Here is a 25669-nt window from a genome sequence, read left to right on the forward strand (position 1 = left end):
CAGCTACGAGGTTGCGATTTTACTGGCTCCAGGTCGTATAAATCTTTTCTTGTATTTTTACTGCCAATATTCTCTTATTTTTTGATAATCTTCCCTCTTAATTTAATTAGATTGTGTACCCCTTGAGATCCCACTTAGAAACTCATTTTTTTTGTTGTTTCAGAGTTTCTCCCCCCCCCCCACCCTTTAGGGTAGTGTTACGCCTTATTAGCTACTTTTACTTAGTCTTATAGTTTCTTATTGTATTATATATATATATATATATATATATATATATATATATATATATATATATATATATATATATATATATATGTATATATATATATATATATCTATCTATCTATATATATATATATATATATATATATATATATATATATATATATTTGTTAGTAATAGTTGTGTGGTTATAGTTATTATTATTACTGTTAGTTTTACCTAGTACGTGTGTGTATGTGTGCCTTGTTTTAAGCACTAGTTCCTGTTCCCTTTGGCATCCCTTTTTTAATATGTCTAAAGATACCAAAGTCTCAGGTTTCAAGAAGTATGACTCGTGCTGTCAGAAGATGTCAGGACTCTTGTTCGGTCTGCCACTCCTTCAGTCCGAGAATCCTGCTGGAGTGTAGGAACAAGCTCATTTTGAGGGGCTTACTTAAGCCAGAAGGATCCCCAGCTAAGCCTCCATCGGGAAAATCCTTAAAGCCCACCAAACCATCGGCTTCCTGTTCGGAGTCGTCGCCGAGCGGAGCTCCTGCCTCCTCGTCGGTTCTGGCTGGAACCGACACTTCGAGACCTCAGTCGGCTCTGACCTTGGTGTTGGAGCCTTCTCTGAGCCATAAACATTCGAGGTCCCCCTCTTTAGAGTCCGTTCGTTTGGCTCCAAGGTCTCCATTGCTTCAATCGTAGCGGAGCCATAGGTCCCACTCCTCTCTGTCCTCCAGACTATCCAATCATGACTTGGAGAGGGTGGTCAGTAGGCTCCTAAAGTCGCAGGCACTGGCCAAAATGTTGCCAGCCCTTCTCAACAGACTGTGGCTATCCCTGTGTCTTCAACAGTTCCTCCTCTGACTCTTCCACTGTGTTCAGAGCCGGAGCTCATTGGGGCTCAAATCATCGGAATGTCGGAGCCAATACCACACCTTTCGGCTCCCTCGTCAGCTCCGATCTCTTCATTGGTTCCGTCCTTGGAGGGATCCAGGCACCGAGACTCCCTCATCGGCTCCAAGGGGGTGAGTGGCATCGGACCCTTGTCCGACCCTGTTCTCCCTCTCAGGGCCTCGGCGCAGGTGAGTTCGACCCTGACATCGGCCTCAGAGCTGTCCCTCAAGGTGCCGGGAGGGGTTCACATCTCTTCGAAGTGGGGACCCTCTTCTCTGCGTGATAGGGGTGCCTTCGAGGTCATGAGGAGTGTGCTGACTCCTGTGTTGGCTCCGCGATTGGCCCCTTCAGCTCCTCCCCCCATGGTGCCTGCATCGGTCTCTATCCACCCTCCTGACCCCAAGCGTGGAGAACAGATGCTCCAGGTCACCCCATTGGGTGTATTTTCCTCTTCTGAGGCCTCCCCTGATCATTCAGAGGTGCCCCCTCGGAAGAGAAAATGCAAGAGGAAACATGTTGACTCCCCCGAGTCAGTCACATCTGACACCACCTTGGAGGATTTGGAAGGGTCCCCAAGGTCCCCCTCTGAGGATGTCTCCTTTTCAGACATCCTTGAGATCCTTAGGCAGAGGGGGAACTGGACTGCCCTTAACCCTTCCGAGGATGAGTCGGTGTACTTGGACGCATTTGGTTCTCGCCCTTTCACCTCCTGGGTGTCTCCGCCTTTTGACCCGCTCATGGAAGTGGTGGCTCGGAAGGTGTGGACAGCCCCGGACACAGTGGAACCAACACCCCACAGGCCCACTAAATTCATTACAGCCCCATCTGACAAACAGTTTCTGACAAAGGGTGTCCCTGTTGATGCCATGGTGGTGGCAGCAGCCACTAAGAAAGAGTTGGCTGACCCTTTGGTGCCTGTCCATCCACCTAATAAAGAATCTAGGACAATGGACAGGTATGGGAAGTGGATGTTTTCTTCAGCGACCTTTTCCATGCAGTCACTGAATTATCTGTGCCATTTCACCCGCCTTCAAAGGGATCTTCTCAAGGAACTGGGTGATACCCTTCAGGATCCATGAGCTGCGGGGTCTCAGGAAAAGATTAACTCCCAGCTGGCGACCCTTAACTCTATAGTCAACTCCTCCATGCGGCTCATTTCTTATGCAGCCAATGGGGTGAGTAGGGCCGCAGGTATAGGCGTGGCTTTGAGAAGACATGCCTGGATGCGGTTATGTAACTTTGCTGACCCCTTTAAGGTGTCCTTCACCAATACCCCCTTCGATGGTTCGGCTTTGTTTGGACCACAGGTGAAGGATACCCTTACCAGGTGTGAGCAGGAATGCAAGACCCTCTCTGCCGTGGGAGTCCGTTTTTCTACTCCCTCTAGACCATACCCTAAAGGTCAGAAGAGTGGAAAAATGTGGTTTCGGAAACCCCAGGGAGTCGTGCCTGACACACATGGTGAGTTTCCCTCCAGGGGCAGAGGAGGGAACAATAATAGACGCCACCCAAGGGGCAGAGGAGGCCCGCAAAATCAGGGTAGCAGAGAATCTTTCTCTGACAAACTCTTTCAGCACCCCTGAGGGGCTGCCCAACTGTCCACCTTTGGAGGCAGTTGGGGGAAGATTGTCACTGTACCCAGAAGCCTGGCAACTCCTCACACAAGACAAATGGGTACGGTCTATCATATCCGAGGGTTACAAAATCCACTTTGTCTGCACCCCTGTATAAACAAACAGGTCCCTTCCAGATGTTCCACCCGGTCTAAGGGAACAAGTAGTACTAGAAATTTCAAAACCGCTAGAAAAAAGGGCCATCCAGCCAGTCCCAGCAGACCAGCAAGGATCCGGGATTTACTCCAAGTTCTTTTTGGTTCCACCTGGTCTAAGGGAACAAGCAGTACTAGAAATTTCAAAACTGCTAGAAAAAAGGGCCATCCAGCCAGTCCTAGCAGACCAGCAAGGATCCGGGATTTACTCCAAGTTCTTTTTGGCACCAAAGAAGACAAGGGACTGGAGACCCATTTTGGATCTCAGCAGGTTAAACGAATCTGTTCAAAGAACAAAGTTCCGGATGGTCACGCTTCAGTCCATTCTACCCTTTTTGGGTCAGGACAATTGGATGTGCTCCATAGACCTTCAGGATGCGTACTACCATATCAGAATGCATAGACGCTCCAGGAGGTTTCTCCACTTCTGGCTGGGAGCCAGTCACTATCAGTTCAGAGCCCTGCCCTTTGGTCTCACCACAGCCCCCAGGGTGTTCACCAAATGCATGGCAGTGGTTACGGCTCACCTGAGACAGTGAGGATTCCAGGTGTTTCCATATCTAGACAACTGGCTCCTAACTGCTTCACCAGGCATCAGCTACTCCGAGCCAGGGATTATACCATCCAAACTTGCTCCTAGCTAGGTATCTCTATAAACTTTGAAAAGTCTGCATTGTTGCCTTGTCAATCTATAACTTTTATAGGCGCAAGATTAAATACAAAAGAGCTGTCAGCAAAACTTCCCTTAGAAAGAGTATCAGACATTCGCCGACATGTTCAAACCTTACTACAGTGCAAGAGAATTCAGGCCAGATTTGTACTGAAAACCTTGGGTCTCATGGCAGCAGCAATCATGTTACTTCTCCTGGCTCGTTTTCACATGCGGATTCTTCAATGGCTGCTTTTTACCCAATGGTCTTTTCAACAGCTTCCGATGTCTCACAACATAATAATCACCCAATCATGCAATGACAACCTTTCTTGGTGGATGGTCTCCTCTCAAGTACTTCAAGGCAGACCATTTGTTCTTCCTCCTCCTGTTGCCACGGTGACAACGGATGCCTCCCTGATTGGGTGGGGGGGCATTTTCAGGGCAGGACTGTCCAGGGCACTTGGCAACCCCTAGAGTACCACCTGCATATAAACGTCTTGGAGATGAGAGCAGTACTTTTAGCGTTGCAAGCTCTTCAGGACTCTCTACCTACCGGGACTATTGCAATTCAGACGGACAATATGTCTGTAGTGTGGTACATCAACAAGCAGGGCCAAAACAGGTCCTATCCCTTATGTCGAGAAGCACTCAGACTCTGGCAGTGGGCGATCTCCTCTCAACGGTTTCTGATAGCAACGCATATCCCCGGAAAGTCCAACGATATAGCGGACAAGTTAAACAGAGCCATTCTCATGCCTCACGAGTGGTCTCTCAATCAGTTAGTAGCGGACAAAAGTTTCTGCAGATGGGGTCAACCTTGCTGCGACCTTTTCGCAACCCTTCTCAACAGCAAGTGCGACAACTTCTTCACTCTCTTCCCCCTCCCTGGCCACTCCCCCAGCGACACTCTAGTTCACGATTGGCCCCGGGGTCTTCTGTATGCATTCCCTCCCTTTCCCTTAATTCCAAAACTGATTCAGAAAGCGACCGCATTGGGATCCAGGATGATCCTCATTGCCCCTTACTGGCCTCGACAAATTTGGTTCCCATTCCTGCATCGTCACCTGCTGGAGCAGCCCTGGAATCTGGACCCAGTGCCAGACCTCTTGATCCATCAGTCAGGCGGGATGCACCAATCCCTTCAGTCTCTCAACCTCACAGCTTGGTTGCTCCACTTCCAACCTTAGCCAGGCTTCCACATATTTCTCAGCCAGTGCATGAAATCATCCTTTCTTTGCACAAATCTACTACCAGAAAGACTTATGCTAGTAAGTGGAAACGTTTCTCCTTCTGGGCAGAGGCTATAAATATAGACCCCTTTACAGCCCCTGTCCATAACATTCTAGATTTTTTGGCAGAACTTTTTCGAGCAGGTTCTTCATCTGCCACCATTAGAGTCCAGTTGGCGGCTATCGCTAATTTCCATGCTGGCCTGTCAGAGACCAGCATCATGTCCCACAAACTTTGTAAATCTTTTCTTAAAGGGACAATTTTACTTAGACCTCCAAGATCCCCCACCTCGGTGGGATTTGAACCTGATATTAACTTCATTGATTCTCCCTCCTTTTGAACCTGCAGCTTCCTGTTCCTTAAAATTACTCTCCTGGAAGACTCTCTTCTTAGTAGCCATCACCTCAGCTAGAAGAGTGTTGGAACTTCAAGCCCTCTGTATTCTTCCTCCTTATCTTGTTTTTCACAAAGATAGAGTTTCACTCAGGACTAATCCTTCTTTTTTACCCAAAATACCTTCCGAGACAAATCTGAATCAGGTTATTGATCTTCCTGTCGTTTTTCCTAACTATTCGAACAGAGCTGAACAAATGTTGCACTATTTGGACGTTCACAGGCAATTACGTTTTTATTTGGATAGGACTAAACAAACAAGAAAATCGGACCAACTCTTCCTGTCCCATGCTGAGGGCAAGCAGGGCCTGCCAGTTTCTAAAGTAACGTTATCCAGGTGGTTGGCCTCTATTATTACTTTGATTTACCAACTGAGACATAAAGAACTCCCTACAAAACCAAAAGCTTATTCCACCAGAGCATTAGCTACGTCGGTAGCTTTTCAGGCAAGGCTTCCAATGGAATCTATTTGTGCTGCAGCCATATGGGCCACTCCTCATACTTTCATTTCACATTACAAGTTGGATATGGCCTCCAGGAGTCAAGCTGATTTTGGTTCCACTGTGCTCAAGAGTCTGTTCCGATGAGCCACCCAGGGCTACGGTGCTAGAGACGCTGTCCCATCCAGCAAGAATGAAGGCGAGATAGACAACTTAACATTAAGAAGTTAGGTACCTACCATAACGTTCCATGTTAGTTGTCTTCTTCTCGCCTTCTTTCTTGCGTCCCACCCTCCATCCCCCTAGCCTGGACAGACCGAGAAGAATCCCCTTTGAGGTCTTCTTCCTCTGGTTGACTCTTTTCTAGGTTACGTCCTCCTCTGTTTTTTAGCACTGTAGGTAAACCTTGTAGTGGGGACAGGTGTCTCCATGGTGTTAGCTCTACCAAACGAGATCTGGGTATATGTCGCCTAGCATTGTGGGATATGGGGAAGCCTCGAGCTGGTAAATAGCTCTCGAGCTTTAGTAGAAGGCCGAGTCAGAGCCGAGGATTAGCTCCGAACCCATCCAGCAAGAAAGAAGGCGAGAAGAAGACAACTAACATGGAACATTATGGTAGGTACATAACTTCTTATTCCCCTTTATTGCTAACTTCCAGTGTCCATAGGAAATCCTGACCCTATTGTATTGGCACTACACTTTGTTCTCACTTTAATGGCTTTCATCACTTCTTCTGGTAAATATTCCCATGGATTTACATAATAATATTGTTGCATCACATTATTATATCACATTCTTCTGTCGTTCTCTATATCATCAATTTTTATTTTCCATGTTAGCATTTTTCTTGATAATGTTTTTTCACTTACATATTCTTTTTCTCCTCTGCCAGAATTTTGTGCACTAATGTTTTCATTATTAAATCTTCTTTCTCTTCCTTCCTGTCTGATATGCTGACATACACACTCTCCTAATTCTATTACCTATTCCATATTTCTCCTTAAAATCTTCAAAGCATCATGGCCTACTTTATCAAATGTCTTGCTAATATCACCTACTTATGGTAGGTAAGTTTTACATCCTCCCTTTTACTTACAATATCATCCACAATTTCTCTCATAATCAGTAGCAACTCTAGACATCCCTTTGTGCAATATATGCTTTCTTCCATATCTCTCTTCTTTCCTTTCATTTTACCTGTTATTCTTAAAAAAATGTTATAATCTGTGTTATTTAGTGTGATGGGGCTTATTTTTTAATTTCATTTTTCTCATCTTTCCTACATATAAATTTTAATAGCCCATGGCAGAGCTAGCCACTTGACAGTGTAAACATATGGCACTTGACAATTCAGTCATGTTGACTAATGTCGCCATTGGGCATCGGTATTTGCCAGTGATAAGTGGGTTGAGGATTCGCCTACTTTGACCTATGCTAGGGACCCATGTTAATAGTGGGTGGGGTTTATGTGCCCCTATTAGCCAGTGTGTGCCTGCCATAAAGCCCAGAAGCCCAGGGTCAATAAGCTACTGGCTGGACGGTGTCTAGGTACTCAACCTGGGTTACCTGGGATAGCTCTGTTGAGTGAAATCTGGACATAAAACCAACCAACCTCCCTCCCAACCATGTAAGCAAGTATGAGGACTACAGAACAGATAGTAGACCAAGCTGGGTATAGAAATAAGGTACATAAAGAAAGATGGTGGTGGAAAGCAGATGTCCAGGAAATCATCTAAAGAAAGAAGGAGTGCAGGAAAAAATGGGAGATATAAAAGATGGACCAGGCTATGAAAGAATACTGGTTGACTAATGAAGAGGATAAGAAAAGAGTTGCAATCGCAAAGAAGAGGGCATCGGAAGCACTCTACCAGCACTTGTAAAGTGATTCAATAGCTGGTACAAAGAAACTATATCAGGTTGCAAGGCAAAGACAGAGAGATAAAGAAGATAGTCAAACACGCTTTGTAAGGGACGCCAATAACAACAACCTGCTCACAAGTCCAGAGGACACCAAAGGCAAATGGAAGGAGTAATTCCAGAAACATCTGAATGAAGAAAACCCCACAGAAGCTGTACTGCCCCATTCACAGCCTACAGTGAGAGAAAACTGAGGAGCCAACAATAGAAGAAGCAATAACAGCTCTTAGGAAATTGATGTTTGGGAAAGCAGCAGGCTCAGATGAGCTCACAGCAGATATGATAAAGGTGCTGGGTCAGATAGATTCCTCTGGGTATGCATAACAGTGTGGAGAGAAAGGTGTATCCCAGATGACTGAAGGATAAGTATACTAGTGGCAGTGTATAAGAAGAAAGGGGACATTCACAACTGTGGGCAGTACAGAGGTATCAAACTCCTGTCACATTGCATAAAAGTGTTGAAGAGGGGTGATTGATAAACAGATACACAGAGTAGAAGAAAGTAAGATGGGAGATAAGCAGTCCAGATTCAGATCAGTATGCAGTACAACTGACCCAATGTTTGCAGTGAGGTAGATAGTTGAGAAAAATGTATTTTTGAGGAAAGAGTCCAGTTGGGCATTCAAGGTCCAAAGCAAGGTGATTTGGGCAGTCCTGCAGTGGTACAAACTCTCAGAAACATTGGTAAAATTAGTGCAAGCTATGTACAAGGACCCAATGACTGAAGTATGAGCAGCACTCAATCTTGCAGAGGGGTTCCCAGTGGGAGTGTGCATCAGGGTTTATCTCTGAGCCCACTGCTGCTCATACTGGTGAAGGACTACATTAACAAACAGGTCAGAGGGGAGAGATCAACAAAATTGCTGTATACAGATGATGTGACATTACAGGCAAACTTTGAGCAAGTACTTCCATAAATAATAGGGGAATGGAATGCAAAACTGAAGTCAAATGAGATGAAACTGAGCACAGATGAGACAGTAGTAATGGGGGCAAATGGGAAAAATCAGAAGAAGCTGAGAACTGAGATAGAAGGGAAGATAGTAGAACAGATTAACAGCTTCAAGTATCTGAGAGGGGTGGTTGAGGATAAAGGAAGTCTGGATGAAGAGATCAAAGCTAGAATCAGAGAGGCTGCAGCTAACTGACATAGAGTGTCAGGTGTAGTTTATGATAGAAGAATGCCAAAGAAGCTGGAAAGTACAAGAGAGTGATGCAACCAGTACTACTATATGGTACAGAAATCTGGGCAGTAAATTTAGAGCAGTTGAGTAAGACAGAGGAGATGGAAATGAAATGCTTGAGATGGGAGATAGGATGCACACTTTGAGACAGATGAAGAAATGAGGACATAAGAGTAAAAGCCAAGTAGCTCCAGTTGCAGAAAAGATAAAAGAAAACAGATTATGGTATCAGACTCGTACTCTATGTGCATGTTTATGTTTTAGAAAACCGGAGTGAACATCACTGAACATCTTCTTCTTGTGCTTTACTCCAGGAAAAATTCAGTGTTGCAACAGGTAGCACACTTGTCTTTGGTACAAAAGGCTGTTGATTTTACTTCCATACACGTGTAGAAAAGCAGAAGACAATCTAGTGAAGAAGATTTGGGACAGACAGAAAGAAGGCAAGAGGAAACAAAGGCATCCAGCAAAGAGGTAGATGGATTCTGTAAGAAAAGATCTGCAACAGACATGAGTGTTGAAGAAGGCTGGAGTGTGGCACTGAATCAAGAGAGATGGTGACAGGTAACAAGATACTTTGACCCCATGTAGAAAATGGGAAAAGGGGCGGGTTGGTGATTATAATGACTACATAACTTTTCATAAGCAAACTCTTCTTTCAACCATTCATTCAAAACATTTACAAAACACGCTCTTTGCCAAGCTTTATTTTGTTGTATATTTCATACCCTATAACCTCAAACTGATACTGAATCGACATTTACTTTCCTACGTACTTCATCCAATTTATTAATAGTATTTTTTGTTTTGTTTTTAGAATTCTTCCTTAATTTGTTCTGCAAACATTTTTGCTTCCCAGTCTCTCTTATTTTCCATCTTTTTACTCTTATACAATTTTTTATGTTGTACTATGAGACTCATAATTTGCTCTGGTATTCTTTGTACCTCTCCTATTACATTTCCTTCATTATACTGTACTACTATCCTTCTTTAGTATTTTATCCAAATACACAGATACTTCCTTCCTTCTCCCTTATAAATTATATCTCTGCCTAAACACTAATGCCTTAATTTTTCTCGATTTCTTTTATGTATTTCTTTTTCCATATTGTAATAAACTCTAGTTTTATTTTCTGCATTATTTATTTTATTTTATTTAACATTTCCTTATCAGGAAAGTTCGAATGGGATAGAGCCCATTTTCAGCTGAGGTCTGGGGAGAAATTCTCCAGACGCATGTCTTTGAAATGTGGGAAGAAACTGGAATGCCCAGAGCAAACCCACATGAACGCAGGGAAGACATGTAGATTCCGCACAGAAGATACGCTAGTTGAGAATTGAACTGGAGAGCCTCTTGCTGTGAGGCAACAATGCTAACTGCTGCATCACTATCTAATACATTTCTAAAAATTGCACAACATTTTCTCATACTTCAGTCTCTCTTCCTTTCCTGCATCATTCTGCTATTGGAAAAAAAACCACTTTTAATACTTTTTTAAATTCAATCCACCATTCAGACCATTTTTTATAAAAAAAATCCTTCATGGTTATATGGTCTTTCTATAACTGCAGTAATTCCCACTCTACAATTTTATCCCAGAGTTTCATATTTATTCCTTTTCTTTCCTTTCCTGTTTTACTATACCCCATTTTCCATTACCTCCATCTATAGTGTTAAATAGTGTGAAAAAAATTGTCACAAGTATATCACCATCTGCTTACTCCCAAGCCTTCCAAAAATACAAAATATTCAATTACAGATCCCCCTTCCAAAAATACAACTTACAGATCCCCTTTTATTGTTGTCCTTCCTCATATGTTTTCTTCCCTTCCCCCTCTTTTTTCATTATTTACTGTTTGTTATTGACAATCCATACAAAAGTGTTCCTTTTTTACACATCATGCATTCAAGCACACACTTTCTTACTGTATATCCTTTTACCCCACACTCATTACATCATACGTTGTTACAATCATTAAGTAAATGAGGAAAGTCCCAGTAAAAGAAATATGATTTAGGCTGGCCAGCATATTTTAATGCCCCTCTGTGGCCATATGCAAAAAATAAGACTTAACAAGTGTTTCACCATTTTTTTTCACATTTCATAACAGCTTCCAACCCCACCCTCCATTCCCTAGGTTTCTCTCATCTCTTCCACAAAATTATCAACAGTTTCCACTTAGACCCTGCATGCATTTTTAGTGCTGTCTTTTTCTAGATTATTAGCTATAAAGTGCAAAGTAATATTTTTTAACATTTAAGTTACTACAGGAAAACAAAAGTTCCATGGACAAATGTCCTACTTTTTGTTATACAGTTCAATAAATTTCATCAGTCCTTCAATTTCAAATGTTAAGTTACAAAGTCTCTGTCCCAATATGTATAAAAGGCCAAATGTCTTGAGTTTTAAAACCCTGAACAATTATCAGATTGTACCATACATATTATAAGTCTATTGTAGTGTATTTTTTTCTCCTTTTTCTCACAGCTGGTCTTTTCTTCTTTTTAAAAACAATTTGCTTACATTTTGTTGCTTCTCTCCTTTTATGCCTACTGTTACTGCTGCATATGTTTTAATTACTGCATTATCTGCTGTTACAAAACCAGACACCTTTTCAGTTTGCTGCTGCTTTCCTCTTTTACCTTTTGTCACTACTGCATTCACTGTTGCCATATCATCTGGTTCCTTCTCCACATTACTATCCTCAGCACTTCTGAAAAAGTTATCAGCCATGTCACCCCATGCAGAACTGTCGCCTGGATCATCAGGTTCAATTATTTTTAACAGAACATCATCTGCAAGCTCTTCTGATGCCAGGGCTGTTATCTGCACCACTTACTTCTTTCTCCACTGACTTAGCTAAATACAGCTCTCTTGTATCATCTACCATACAGGAATCCTTATCTACATTCTTCTTCTTTTGGCTTTTCCTGGTTAGGGGTTACCACAGCAGATCACCTGTCCACTCATGATTGGCAGTAGAGTTTTACAGTGTCGAGTTGCCAGTCCGGCACCCAACCTTCCACAGAAGGCACACACATGCACACACTCACAGCTATGGCCAATTTAGAGTGTCCAATCCACCTACAGCATGTCTTTGGGATGACATGCAGACTCCACAGAGAAGGCACCCCAGCCAAGGATCGAACCAGAGAACCTCTTGCTGTGAGGCAACAACGCTAACTGCTGCACCACCATGGCACCCAATTCTTACTTACATTCTGATGGTCCATATTGAAGAAATGTCCCTCCAAATTCTCATTTTCTATGTCCAAATTCTCCATAGCTTTTCTCTCTTCCACCATGCTGCTGCTTCTCATCAGCCAGCTCTTCCAAAATGTAGGCGACTTCCTTGATGCCCTGGCGAAACATAGTTTGCCAGAGAAGTTTGACCCCCAGTTGGATAGTTCACCAAGCATTAATATCTTTCATGGCTTCCTGTAAACCTTCCCTTTTTTGTGTGTTTGCTTTTTTCTGTTTATTTTTTTTTGTGATTTGATTAGCAGGTTGTCCATTTGAGTTCTGACCTATAGGGGCTTGGGAAGAAAAGCAATTGCATTTTTAGTGTAACGAGAACACATTAATGACATTGCATTCAAAAAGAAATAAAATTGCAAATTGCATGACAAATATTTAGATGCAGCTATAATGAGAATAAGTGTAAATGAATGTGACATATGAGGTAAGATAAAAATAGATAAAATAGAAGGGGTATGATTTGTTGTCTATTTTATATAAATGAGCAATTGCTTGAATATAGAAAAAAATAATTTATACATATAATATATACCATTACTTCAGATCAGCAAATGGAACAATGACTATAGGTGTATACATCTCTCTCTCTCGCTCTGTATATATATATATATATATATATATATATATATATATATATATATATATAAAAATTAACCGCACTCAAAAAAATTGAACGAAGAGAAGAAATTTTAACTAAGAAATGAACTTCGTGACAATAAAAGCATCCAATAAAATAGTAAATAACACCAACAACTCTTGTAGAACTTTAGCGCTTTCGTCTTATTTATTATCAAGACTTCTTCAGAAAGACATGTTTCATAAGTATGAGCAACCATTTTCACTTCCTTTATATACATTAGTTCTAGCAGGCCATTTAAATTAACAACAGTTCCTTTCCAATAGAAAAGTGTGAACAAGCAGGGTGCTGTGTGCATTTTCATTAACATTACAATTGCAGTTACATAAGGCAAATTGGTCAGACAGTAATAGCCTTGTGGTGCCGTGTGCATACTAAAAGGGATAGTATAAAAATTAACCGCACTCAAAAAAATTGAACGAAGAGAAGAACTTATTTATTATCAAGACTTCTTCAGAAAGACATGTTTCATAAGTATGAGCAACCATTTTCACTTCCTTTATAAGGCCATTTAAATTAACAACAGTTCCTTTCCAATGAAAAGTGTGAACAAGCAGGGTGCTGTGCATTTTCATTAACATTACAATTGCAGTTACATAAGGCAAATTGGTCAGACAGTAATAGCCTTGTGGTGCCGTGTGCATACTAAAAGGGATAGTATACTATCCCTTTTAGTATGCACACGGCACCACAAGGCTGTTACTGTCTGACCAATTTGCCTTATGTAACTGCAATTGTAATGTTAATGAAAATGCACACAGCACCCTGCTTGTTCACACTTTTCTATTGGAAAGGAACTGTTGTTAATTTAAATGGCCTGCTAGAACTAATGTATATAAAGGAAGTGAAAATGGTTGCTCATACTTATGAAACATGTCTTTCTGAAGAAGTCTTGATAATAAATAAGACGAAAGCGCTAAAGTTCTACAAGAGTTGCTGGTGTTATTTACTATTTTATTGAATGCTTTTATTGTCACGAAGTTCATTTCTTTATATATATATATATATATATATATATATATATATATATATATATATATATATATATATATATATATATATATATATATATATATATATATGTATCTATATATCTATATGCAAGTAGTGAATCATTCAGTATGGAGAGCATTTAGGAAAGTTTTGCCCTTCCTCCTTCCCTATTCATTGTCCCTTAATAAACTATTTTACCATATATATGTACATACACACACGTGTGTATACATACATATATATATATATATATATATATATATATATATATATATATATATATAATGTATACATTTTCAAGTAATTGGCAGTGACTTTTTGTAACTTGAGTAGCTGGGACTCAGGTTCCTAGAACAGATTCCATTATTACTATATATGACTTACTACAGGTACCAACTAAGTAAGTTAAGAGAATAGCACATCAAACTATGATAAAAAAGATCATGCTAGTAAATGTCCATTTCACATAAATATAGGAATAGGAACTCTGCAACTACATTGATTACTACATCTTAGATCCAATGACATTGCAAATAGGTAGCATGATGGCTGAGTGATAAATTCGCTGCTTTCATGGTTCCATGGTACTAGGTTTAATGCTGACCTCTGATCACTCTGTGGAGGAGGAGGAATGTTATCTCTGGATCTCACAGTCAGTGCATTGGCTTAAGGCTATCATCTGATCTGTTAATGAGATGCTTCCTTTAGTCCAGCCATACCTCTCAACTTTCCAGATTTTCATAGAATGCTCAGATTTTTTCTTCATATTTCGGCAAGTTCCTCATATTGTTTTTTTATTGAATTCACTAAATAATGACAAATATTTGAGTTTCAGACATATCTTTCAGAAAAGTGCAGGGTAACAGTAAAATGTTTATTCTAGCAACTTTCTAACTTTATAAGAGCAATGTTCAAAATGTGTCCCTATTTTTGAGTACTTGTACCCCCATTACCTTTGGCTTTATCCAGATTTCTTATGCTTAGAGGTTGAAAAGTGTAAGTCCAGGGTTTGATTTTCTCAGCCTTAATTTTTTTTACTTTGTGACTCTTATGAAGCCACTTAACCTGATGATGCCCTGGAGAAACTGACAATTAGCCTAGGCCCAATGGTCATGTCCTAGACTGCATTCCTAGTACCATTTCTTAAGACCCACATATAGTACCTGGATACAACCAAGCTGTTACTGGCTGACTTACATTCGGCACTAAGTTTACAAACCAGATGTAATTCCAGTTAACAAAAATATGGCTCAAATCATATTTCAAAATGGAGAAATAACATTGCCATGTTATAACATATTCAGATGTGACTGACAACATAAAGGCACCAGCTGTCTGACAGTCACCTGTCTTGACTGGGTCTATATTATAATATCGACATCTTAAAATGTCGATTCTCACTTGTTCAACATGAAAATGTCGAACTCCAAGCTTCCCAAATGGCCAAATCACTGATTTCTTTCCATCGGAAAGAAATTGGTTGGCCAAACACCAACGCCATACAAAAGCAAAATATTTAAGTGGGGGGCTTCACCCCCACACCCCCCAACTAAATATTCTAACTCCCTAGACCGCACTGCAGTCAGGGAAAGGGCAGGTGTACAGAACGGCCAACTGATTTCTTTCCGTTGGAAAGAAATCGGTGATTTGGCCATTCGGGAACCTTGGAGTTCGACATTTTCGTGTCAAACAAGTGAGACTCGACATTTTAAGATGTTGATATTATTATAATATAGACCCATCTTGACTAATGATCAATTGCCTTATTTGAATGAGAGAGAGAGAGATGACATCATTATTTCTTTCAATGTCTGTTAACAAAGGTCAGTCAATACTGCATACACCTGCACAGTATCTGATTCCCCCATGTAGCTGAAGATACTTTTTGTTTTAAAACATTTATCTACAAAGTTGGACAATCTAAATGCTCACTCGAAGTTGATTCACAATGACAACTCCAAACCATCTCAACAGCTAATGAGCCTCTCTCAGTTGGTCAGCTTTATTACCAGAAGAGACAATTCATATGAATAAAAAATAAGCATTCCAATTTAGATTCTTACCATCAGCAACAGCAAACATTATAGTGACCACACTGCCCTGTCCTCTTGGCCACAGTGGTGCAGTGGTTAGCATTGTCACTTCACAGCAAGAGGCTCTGCAGTTCAATTCTCAGCTAGAGTACCTTCTGTGTGGAGTCTCCATGTCCTCCCTGTGGTCGAGTGAACTTTAAAGACATGCAGGTAGGTGTGTGCGTGAATGGGTGTTCCTTCTTTGAAGGTTTGGCACTGGCGTGGCAACTTGACACCATAAAAATCCACTGCCAGTCATAAGCAGATCGATGATCTGCTGTGGCGACCCCTAACCAGAAAAAGCCGAAAGACCAAACAACTGCTCTGTCCTCTTAATAATTATTTATCTGCCTTTCCCATGTGGAATGAAGTCAGCTTCTAAAAGTAATTAGGTACACGACTAAGTGAGAAGTAGAACACCCAGATCAATCTCTTTTTTGCCTCACGTACAGTTAGCTAATCACCCCTGTGGAATTTGGACCTGGATAAAGCAGCATCTCATTATTTTATTATAATTTCTTCATGTTAGTCATAGAATTTTACCCTACTGTCATTGCAGATTAAAGCTACTGATCTCCCATGAACCAGTTACAAGTCAAAGTAATGGACATTCTGAAAAGACAGTCAATGAAAACTCTATCATGCTAGTGAATCCTAGAGTGTAGTGGTGCTGTTTAGAGTGGCAAGAAAGGAAAGCACTAATTTCCAAAAGCAAAAATAGTTACTTAGCCCATCAAAATTCACTCATAAATAATCATTCTAGATAGGCATATATAGATTGCTTACAACAGAAAGAGAATACTTCACAGACATGTCACATCTCTGTCTCCAGCAATCAAACTTACACATATAAGGTAAAATAAGTTTTGTTATTTTAAACTGTTTCAGTTGTTACATTTTTATAATTTTTTTCTGGTGACCTGTCTCAGTTGGAAGTTAGTGCATGTCATGAGTTGTTAAATCTGGATTACTCAAAGAAATCAAAGGGCATAGTTACAAGTCATCACAACGGTAAAGGAAAAGTGGCTTTACTTTGTAAATTTAATATTGAGATGAGTTTCACAGCAATATATTGAACTGTGCAAGCTGGTGGAGCACTTTTCAGGGATTTTCTGCCTTTTCTCAAAAATTGTGTGACCATGTATTTTTAGTATTTTTGACATACCGTTTTTTTGATCTTCATCTATCAGAAAACAGTGAGTTGAAGGAGCATGCTTTGATCAATAATAGGTGAACAAAATCAAAGACAGAGTTAGTGCTAGTAGTTACAGGTGCCACAGTTTATTCGGGTCTATGTCATATATTCGAACGTCCAAAATGTCGAATACGATATGTTCGAGACCATATGGTCGACATTTGGAAGTTGAATTTAAAATTAAAAAGAAAAAGAAAAGCACACCTTAACAGTGCGAGCAAGCCCCTGCATCCCCCACACCCCCCTACTTAAATATACCAACTCAGAGACCGCACTTCAGTGCAGAAAAGGGAAACTCTCCCATTCTGCACCGTACGGCGCCATTTAAAGTCAATCTTCGAACACTTGAAATGTCAACCATATAACATTCGACATTTCCAGCGTTTGAAGATTTAACATAGACCCGTTTATTCAGTGTACTTAAAAAACATGAATGTCAAACAATGTGAACACAAGACCAAGAATCACCAAAGTCCACAGCCACAGTACCCAAATCTCCAAAAAATGTGGTTAGAAGCAATAGGTTGAGAACAGCACATTTATTGGTACGTAATCTGAATCACACCAAACAGTAACAAACAATAAACCAAGTGCTTTCGCTCGGTTATTACCGAGCTTCTTCAAGGTTAAAAAATCTGTTGTGTAGTCAGCCATGTTAAATACTAAATGCAACATCACATGACATACCCCCTCCCCCCCACATGTGAGTCATCCCTAATCAGTTTCTTAAAAATACAGTGTGTATAAACTTTCGTTAAATGTTAAATATGTGTTCCAATCCAAAATTCAAACTCAACTTTGAATCCAGTAATGCCAAAAATAAAAATATATAATATATTACAACACATATAAAAACACATAAAAAATAAATTAAATAGTAATGAAATTAATAAACATGACAATAATAAATATTAAACTAGACCATAAAGTAATTAAATGTAACTTCTTCATTACCAATACAGCTACATGGTAACCAAACTAGGGCATTAGGCTAAACTGCAAGTACATCCAATAATAGTATGTTTAATGGGGAAATTTAAGCAGTCTACAAGAACCCCTATTATAATTGTGCCCTTCTTAATTTGAGCACACTGTTTATATTCAAGGCGTCATTCATGCCCGGTGGTCTAATTGCGTCCAGTCTAAGCTGCCAAAACGGTTCCCGATACTCCAACCTAGCTTCCCAGTTCCCTCCCCGTGGGTCGGGTGTCACTTGTTCTAAAATTGTGAACTTCATTTGCATATTTTCACATAGTTGTGAATGCTTAAAAAAGGCATTGGTCACTTTACCCTTACTAATGTCATATTGGTGTTCATAGACTCTTTTCCTAAAAATCCTCTCTGTCTTGCCTACATAGAAACTGTGACAATGTAGGCAGATTCCTAAGTATACCACTCCTTTGGTGGCACAATTAAAGTATTGTTTAAACTTGTATCTAAAATTTCTGGAAGGAATAGAAATAATCTCTTTATTCAACATGAAGGCACATTGGTTACATGAACAACATCTATGGGTACCCTTCTTTATTCTAGTGGACTCATTCTTAACAGCCTTGTTTTTCTCAAAAAATTCTTTCAAATTCGTTCCTCTTTTTCTAACGAAACCTGGTACTGAAGGAATGAGATGTTTTATATCCTCATTCACTGAAATAATGGGCCAGTACTTTAAGATGACCTGTTCTATTACCTGAGAGTCTGAAGAATATATATATATGCAAAACTATTCTTAAATTTGGAGGTGTTGTTGTCTATCACCAACTCAGTACCGGCTGTCCCGGTACCTAATAAAGGGTAATACCTAGATTCCCTGTTATTGGTAACTTCCTGGGCCAGTCCATCAATCAAGTTGCCTGGGTATCCTTTTTCTACAAATAAGCCACAGAGTATGTTAGCTTCCTCCAAAAAAATATTCAAAAGTGCTGCACATTCTCGAGGCTCTAATCAATTGGCCCTTAACTATCCCTTTTTTCTGGTAAAAGGGTGCCCTTCTAAAAATGAAGGTACGCGTTGGAAAAGGTAGTCTTCCTAAAAAGTTTGGAATGGAAACAGCTGTTTGCGTAGTCCTTAATTAATGTTACATCCAAATAGTGTAAAACATCTTGGTCAATGTTATAAGTAAATCTAAGAAAATCAGTACATCCATTGATGTGTTCCAAAAACCCATTCAGGTCGTTAATAGAACCATTCCATAGTAGACAAATATCGTCTAAATATCTGGTGTAATGTGTAATTAACTTTTTCCATGGTGTGTTGAACACAAATTCCTGCTCCCAATGGTAGAGTACATAATTGGCGTATAGCGAAGCACAGCATGCTCCCATCGCCACGCCTTTCTTTTGGCAAAAAAACTCTCCATTAAAGTAAATGAAATTGTTTGTCAAAACTGTGTCCATTAAGTCCACTACTAAACTGATGACGTTGCTAGCCAACGTGCCGTCCAACGTAAGGGTTTGCCTAAACCATTCAAGTCCTACTATGTGAGGGATACTTGGAAATAAGTCTATAATATCAATGGTTACCATGTGTAGCTCTGGACTAAACATCTGTCGGTTAATAACTTTTAAGAAATGCCAGGAGTCTTTGCAAATATGTGCAATTGGTGTTAAGACTCTTTTGGCTATATGATCTATGAATTTTGCTAAGGGCTCCGTGATACTGCCTGCCCCAGAAACAATGGGCCTAAATCTTAGAGGGGCTAAGCCTTTGTGTGTTTTCGGAATACCAAATATTATTGGTACCCTTGGCTTCATAACATGAAAATAGTTATAAAGCTGCTCATTAATAGTGCCTTGCAGGAGGTGGTCGTATAAATAATAACTAATTTTGGCATAAGCTAGATTAATTTCATTAAGGGACACCAGTTCATATTGTTCAACATCCTGCAACATTCCCTGTAGGATGAAATCGTAGTCTAACTGGTACATTAGCACCACACCCCCTCCTTTGTCAGGTTTCATAACCCGGCATTTTTCCTGCTTTAAATTCTCAATCAACTGGAATTCTTCGTTACTGAGGTTCAATGGGCACTTGTTTTTCTTGTTTTTACCAACTGTTCTAATTTCTCTCTCTACCATTTCCTCAAATATCTTAAGAGATGGATGTGTGGGGGGGTTAAAGGTGCTGGTTCTAGTTAGACCTGATTGGGTACTGGGTTGACCCTTAAAAAATATATTGAAAGGTTTAGCTGCCTAATGAACAATTTAAAATCTATCAATGTATTAGTGGTGTCAAGGGGAATAGATGGGACAAAGGTGAAACCTTTTGAAAATAAAGTGAAATGCTCATCTGTGAGCAAGCAATCAGTGAAGTTGTAAATTGTAAAATTATCTTTTCTGAAAATAATTTTCTTAGTAGGGGCCTCATCCATTGTTAATGATAAAACATTAAACAGCTGTTCTATTTCTGTATACGGTTCCACCCTTGTTTCTGATGTCCCATCCCCCTCACTCCCCTGTTGGGAGGGTGTTGAAAATCCTGGTAGGACTGTTTCCTGCCCCTCTCGGCAATTCTTTCACTCCTCCTGGGTGGTTCATTGTCAACCCTAACACCCTTACTGTTACATTCCACCATGTTGTCCCCTTCCACAAATACAGTGTCGTAGTTGTTTCTCCAACCACCATTTCTGTAAATAGGGTAGGCTAAGCCTTCCTGGTATTCGTGCATGTCCCTGTCAAGTTTCTTAATTTTCCTATTTAAAACTTTTAAACAGTGTTGGTCAACCTCATAAAAAAACATTGTCATAGCTTCTTTTAACACTTCCAAAATTCACATCATTGGTAACATTTTGGTTAAGAGCGGTCATCTCCTTCAATAAAAGTTCAGCCTTGGATTGGTACTCCACAGTCATTAGTTTCAACATTTCTATACCCACGTTGTTAAAAATATCACATAACTTGTCATACAATTCAGTCCCTGGGTGCACACAGTTAGGAAATTTGAATAAATGAAGACCTTTGGGAACCCTGTTGACCTGTATGCATTCATTTAAGTAGTCTATCTCCAACTGGTTGTTTTTAAGCGCATATAACTTGTCTCTAAACAAGTTAAAATTATTCTCAATGTTTCTGTTAAAATTGGAGTCTACAGTACCTTGCTGAAAATGAAACTGCTTTTCAGTCCATGCTCCAAAGTTAAAATCCTTGTTTGTATCCCTTGTGTTGTCGTCTCTTCTCGGTTACTTAAAAAAACATTCCATAAATAAAATGTTTCCAAACCTTGAAAAAATATTGTGATTCAGTTTTCCAAAGGAGTTGAAAAGGTATTCTGTTGTGACAGGAATGTTACCGTATTCCCCAGAAAATAAGACTGGGTCTTATACTCTTTCCCCAACTGAAATACACATTAGGGCTTATTATCAGGGGATGCCTTATTTACCCCCACTGTACAACAATCTACATTTATTCATTTATTCATGTACAAAAATAGACATTTATTCATGAACACAAATCGACATTTATTCATGTACAAAAATTGAGATTTATTCATGTACACAAATTTACATTTATTTGGTACTTTTCTGTTATTGCACAACAGTTCTAAGTAACATGTTAAGAGTTGTGTGAAAATTCTACATAAACAGTGCAACAAACATTTCTACTTCAGAATATCTACACCTTGGCTTTCACAGTGCAATATTTCATGCTTAACAGAAAGTGCAGAAAAATCTCAATACATGCGTACTGGAGGAGGGAAATAAAACTGAAGGCAGAAGTAATCCATTCTGTTGCCCTGATAATGGAAAAGTTATTCAAATACAGTCATGTCATCTTCTTCTGGTACATTGTCATGTCTCCAAACCCCGAATTCCAGACTGAATTTCTTGTGACTCCATTTCCTGTAGAACCATTGACCCCAATTTGTCATGCCTAGCAATAGAGCTCTCCTTAAATGAGCACTGCTTGTCCAAGTAGCCTGCTCATAGTGCATTGGCAACACAGCTGTCAGTGATTTTATCCCATGAATTTTTCACACAAGTGATGACCTTTTGCAGGCTAGGCTTCAAAAAGTTTCAATGTTGATTTCTCTCCATTCTATTTTCAATGTAGTCATTGAGTTCCATGCGCAAATGGTCCTTGAATGGCTTGTTTATTGCAATATCAAGAGTCTGAAAATAGGCAGTCATTCCTGTGGGAATCATTATTTGATCTATTCTTCTCTGTGCAAGGAATTTCTTCATTTCTTTAGCGCAGTGAGTGCTGGCTGAATCCCAAACTAGCAGACCTTTTTCGCCACCTCGCAAAACAAGTGGCAGCATTACATTGACCCACTTCCTTATAACTGCTTGTGTGCACCAGGCTTTTTCGGTTTCAAAAATGTAAATGCCTGAAACCCGTTCAATTTTATCTTTCTTGCCCTTACAAATGATTAGAGGTGGGGTTTTCTTTCCATCTAGATGAATTGCCAAAATACAGCTAACACATGCACTCTCGTAACCAGTGGAGGGAATGTAGATTGACGAGGCACCCCTCTGATCAATTGTTGTTTGAGATCCTTGGCCCATAAACACTGCAGTTTCATCCATAGCAATCATGTTGGAGAGTTGGTAGTTAGAAAAGTCAATGCCATCAACAAAGGACTTGAAAGCAAGTGCACGTTTAATAACTTCAGTATCTTTCAGCTTGAATAGTGTTGTTGATCTTCTTAGAGACAGTTCATATCACCAAAGGAAGCCATCAGCCAATGTTGAGATGCTTTGAATTCTTCTGGGGTTATTTCTAACTGTGGTGCCATTGCAAGGGCAAATGCTTGAATATCAGCCCTGCACACAACCAAAGCCTTTGCTCTCCTGTTAGCAATGCAATCACAGATGATGTCTTCCAGTGCAGGAGATAATGGTTGCCGACCTGATCCACACTTGCACTTCTTAGCATTTCCCTTGTCGGCCTGTCGACTGAGGTTATCATACGCTGCACGCCATTTTCGCACCATTTGGAGATTTAACTTCTTCTCTTTGCAGAAAGCCATCAGATTCTTTCCCCAGGAGTCCTCCAAGATTCCTTTCTTGTACTCGACGGAATAGCTCTTTCTTTTTGCACTCACCTTGTCTGGGGGGGATTAATTGAAGACTTATGAGACTGGAGTGGCAACACAAAATGGAGATGGTTAAGAAGAGAAGACACAACCACAGCCATTCATTATCAAGTGCACATGCTTTACGTGCGTTATATGTACTTTGACCGATCAAAGTACACCTGCCAGTGTTTATTGGCCAAGGATCTCAACCATCAAGTGTGAGTGATAATTAGGGTTACAGTAAGAATCGTGGAGGACTCCCAGGGAAAGAATCTTATGACATTCTGCAAAGAAGAGAAGTTGGGTATCCGAGTGGTCTGAAAATGGTGAGCAGAGTACAATAACCTCAGTCAACGGGTGTCAATAATATTATTTTATAATTCAACACGTCCATTGTGTGTTGTTGACAATCTTAACTGGGGCTTATTTTTGGGGTAGGGCTTATATCATGACCACCCCTAAATACACGCTAGGCCTTATTCTCTGGTTAGGTCTTATTTACAAAGAAATACGGTATTAACTAGCTCTCCAGGTTTTTCTTCTCAGAATAATGTTCAAGCTTCAAGAAAGCTGCAGCCATCAACCGTTTTTGATTACTTAGAAGGTGGAAAATATCTACCTAATTCAAAGCATGGTTGCACACCACAACATAGCTCTGAAACTAAAAATGTTGGGTTAGTACTTTTAGATTTATCAGAGCCACTTGACATGGTCGACTACACTTTTCTGAAGCAGATTACAGTCTTTTGGAGTTTGAAGAAACTCAGTAGACTGGTTTGTGAGCTACCTAAAAGGAAGGTCCACAAACATTAGATTGGGAAGAGACCTGCTCCCCTCAGCAGACTATATCAACTGAGATGCCTAAGGTGTCAATATTCAGCCCTGTTGTATTGCTGACAACTTCACCTGTCATGCCTGAGCTTTATGCATTACATTATTTTTCATTATTATTATGAATGTCTACTGTTTTTCTGCTTCTGTTTGGTCTTTGGTCTCAGTCATGCATATAGCAACTTTTTTGATCTGTCCTGTATGACCTGTTTGTTAAAGTAGTCTTTCACTAGTATGAACAGTAATGGGCTCAGAGCTGGACCCCAATGCACCTTCACTCCTACAAGGAACCCCAGTCTTGGTCCTTGTACGTAGCTTTCACTGATTACCCCAATGTTTTCAGAGCTCCAAACCATCACTGGACTGCCCATATCAACTTTTTTGTGACCTTGTCATATGCTGCCTTCAAGTCTAGGAATGCCAAGTTGGACTATTTCCTTATCTCTAGCTTGTTCTTCACTATCTGTCTTACTGTAAATATTAAGTTGGGCTGCATCCTGATCTGAATCCAAATTGCTCATTTCACATCTTAATTGCTACCATTCTGCAAATTAATTTATCATTCACCTTCTCCAGCACTTTCACGCAATGTGTTAGGAGGTTAATACCTCTATAATAACCAAAACTAAGGATTTACTCTTTGTTCTTGTGCACTGGCACTAGAATGCTTATTATTCAGTCATCCATGATATGCCCTTATCCCCATACTGGTATGAGTATCCTTAGGAGCCATTTCTCCCCTAACTCTCCCAACATCTTGCGCACATGTGCTGTGACGTCTTCTAAGCCTTTCTTAATGTTACTCTTACTTCTTCTAGTGTTGGCTCTTTTTCCTCTTTCATTATAGACTGTGTATGGGGCAGTGCAACATTTGTGGAGTTTTCTTTATTCAGAAGATGCTGGATGTACATCTTCCATCTGGCTTTGGTGCCCTGTGGGTCGGTGAACAGGTTGTTGTTGGCATTCCTTATGAGTGGTGTCTGATGACTATCTTCCTTATCTTTATGTTTTTGGCTTGCAATCTGATAGAGCATCTTTGTGCCATCTGCTGAATTACTTGTCAGAATCTCTTATGGATGCCTCTGAGGCCTTGCTCTTTTCTGTTTTGACTGCTCTCTTAGCCTCTCTGTAAGCCATCCAGTATTTCCTCATAGTCTGGTCCATCCTTTCTACATCTCACTTTATCCTGTACTGCTTTCTTTTAATGACTTCCTGGATTACTGCATTCCACCACCAACTTTCCTTATATACTTTACTTCTATATTAGGTCAGCTCATACCTCTAAACTTTAGAGCAAGAAATCTGGAAAAAGCCATCAATAATGGGGGGACAAAGGTCCAAAAATAGGGACTTTTTAAAAAAATATTGCTCTTACAAAAATCGATAGAATAACAGGTTTTGCATTAGCATGACTTTTCTTAAGGGTATGAAGTTGGAAACTCAAATGTCTGTCAATATGTTCTGACTTCATTCCTCAATGATTTACCAGAAAAAATACAATTTTATGAGAAACAAACCAAATATATCTGGCAAAAATCTGGACATTCTGTGAAAATCTGTACAGTTGAGAGGTATGGTCAGCTGCATGTCTGTTCTATAGTCCTTATACATGCTGTTTTGAGGTGCTGTCTAGTCTTCTTTGTCTCCACCTAACTGCTGTTCTTCTTGAGGTGCTAGACCCCTGTGTATTTCCTTGAATTCTGGTTCTATCTCTCCAGTGGATTTCCAGGTCTTCAGCCTGATCTTTGTTGACCATTGAGTCTTCTCTAACCACTGCTTGCAGTTGATAGTTGCAACCAGTGGCTTATGCTGTAGGACAGCTGTCTTACCAGGGATGACTTTGCAATCATTGATTCTACCTCAATATCCTTTCCTTACTAGGAGGCACTCTAACCGATATGCATGTTGGCCACTCTTGTATGTGATCTTGTGACTGTCTCTCTCTCGATGAACCATGTGTTGACCACCATCATGCCATTTGCCA

The 25669-nt window shown here is 40.1% G+C and overlaps 1 protein-coding gene across 1 annotated transcript in view; it reads left to right on the forward strand.

Annotated features, from left to right (window-relative positions):
• Positions 1–25669, forward strand: part of LOC122797805 (protein HEG-like) — a 1359008-nt gene that overhangs the window by 876593 nt on the left and 456746 nt on the right. The window lies entirely within an intron of this gene.

Source organism: Protopterus annectens, chromosome 3.part1 (assembly GCF_019279795.1).
Source record: "Protopterus annectens isolate FY-2018-M chromosome 3.part1, PAN1.0, whole genome shotgun sequence".
In the NCBI taxonomy this organism is placed as follows: Eukaryota; Metazoa; Chordata; order Ceratodontiformes; family Protopteridae; genus Protopterus; species Protopterus annectens.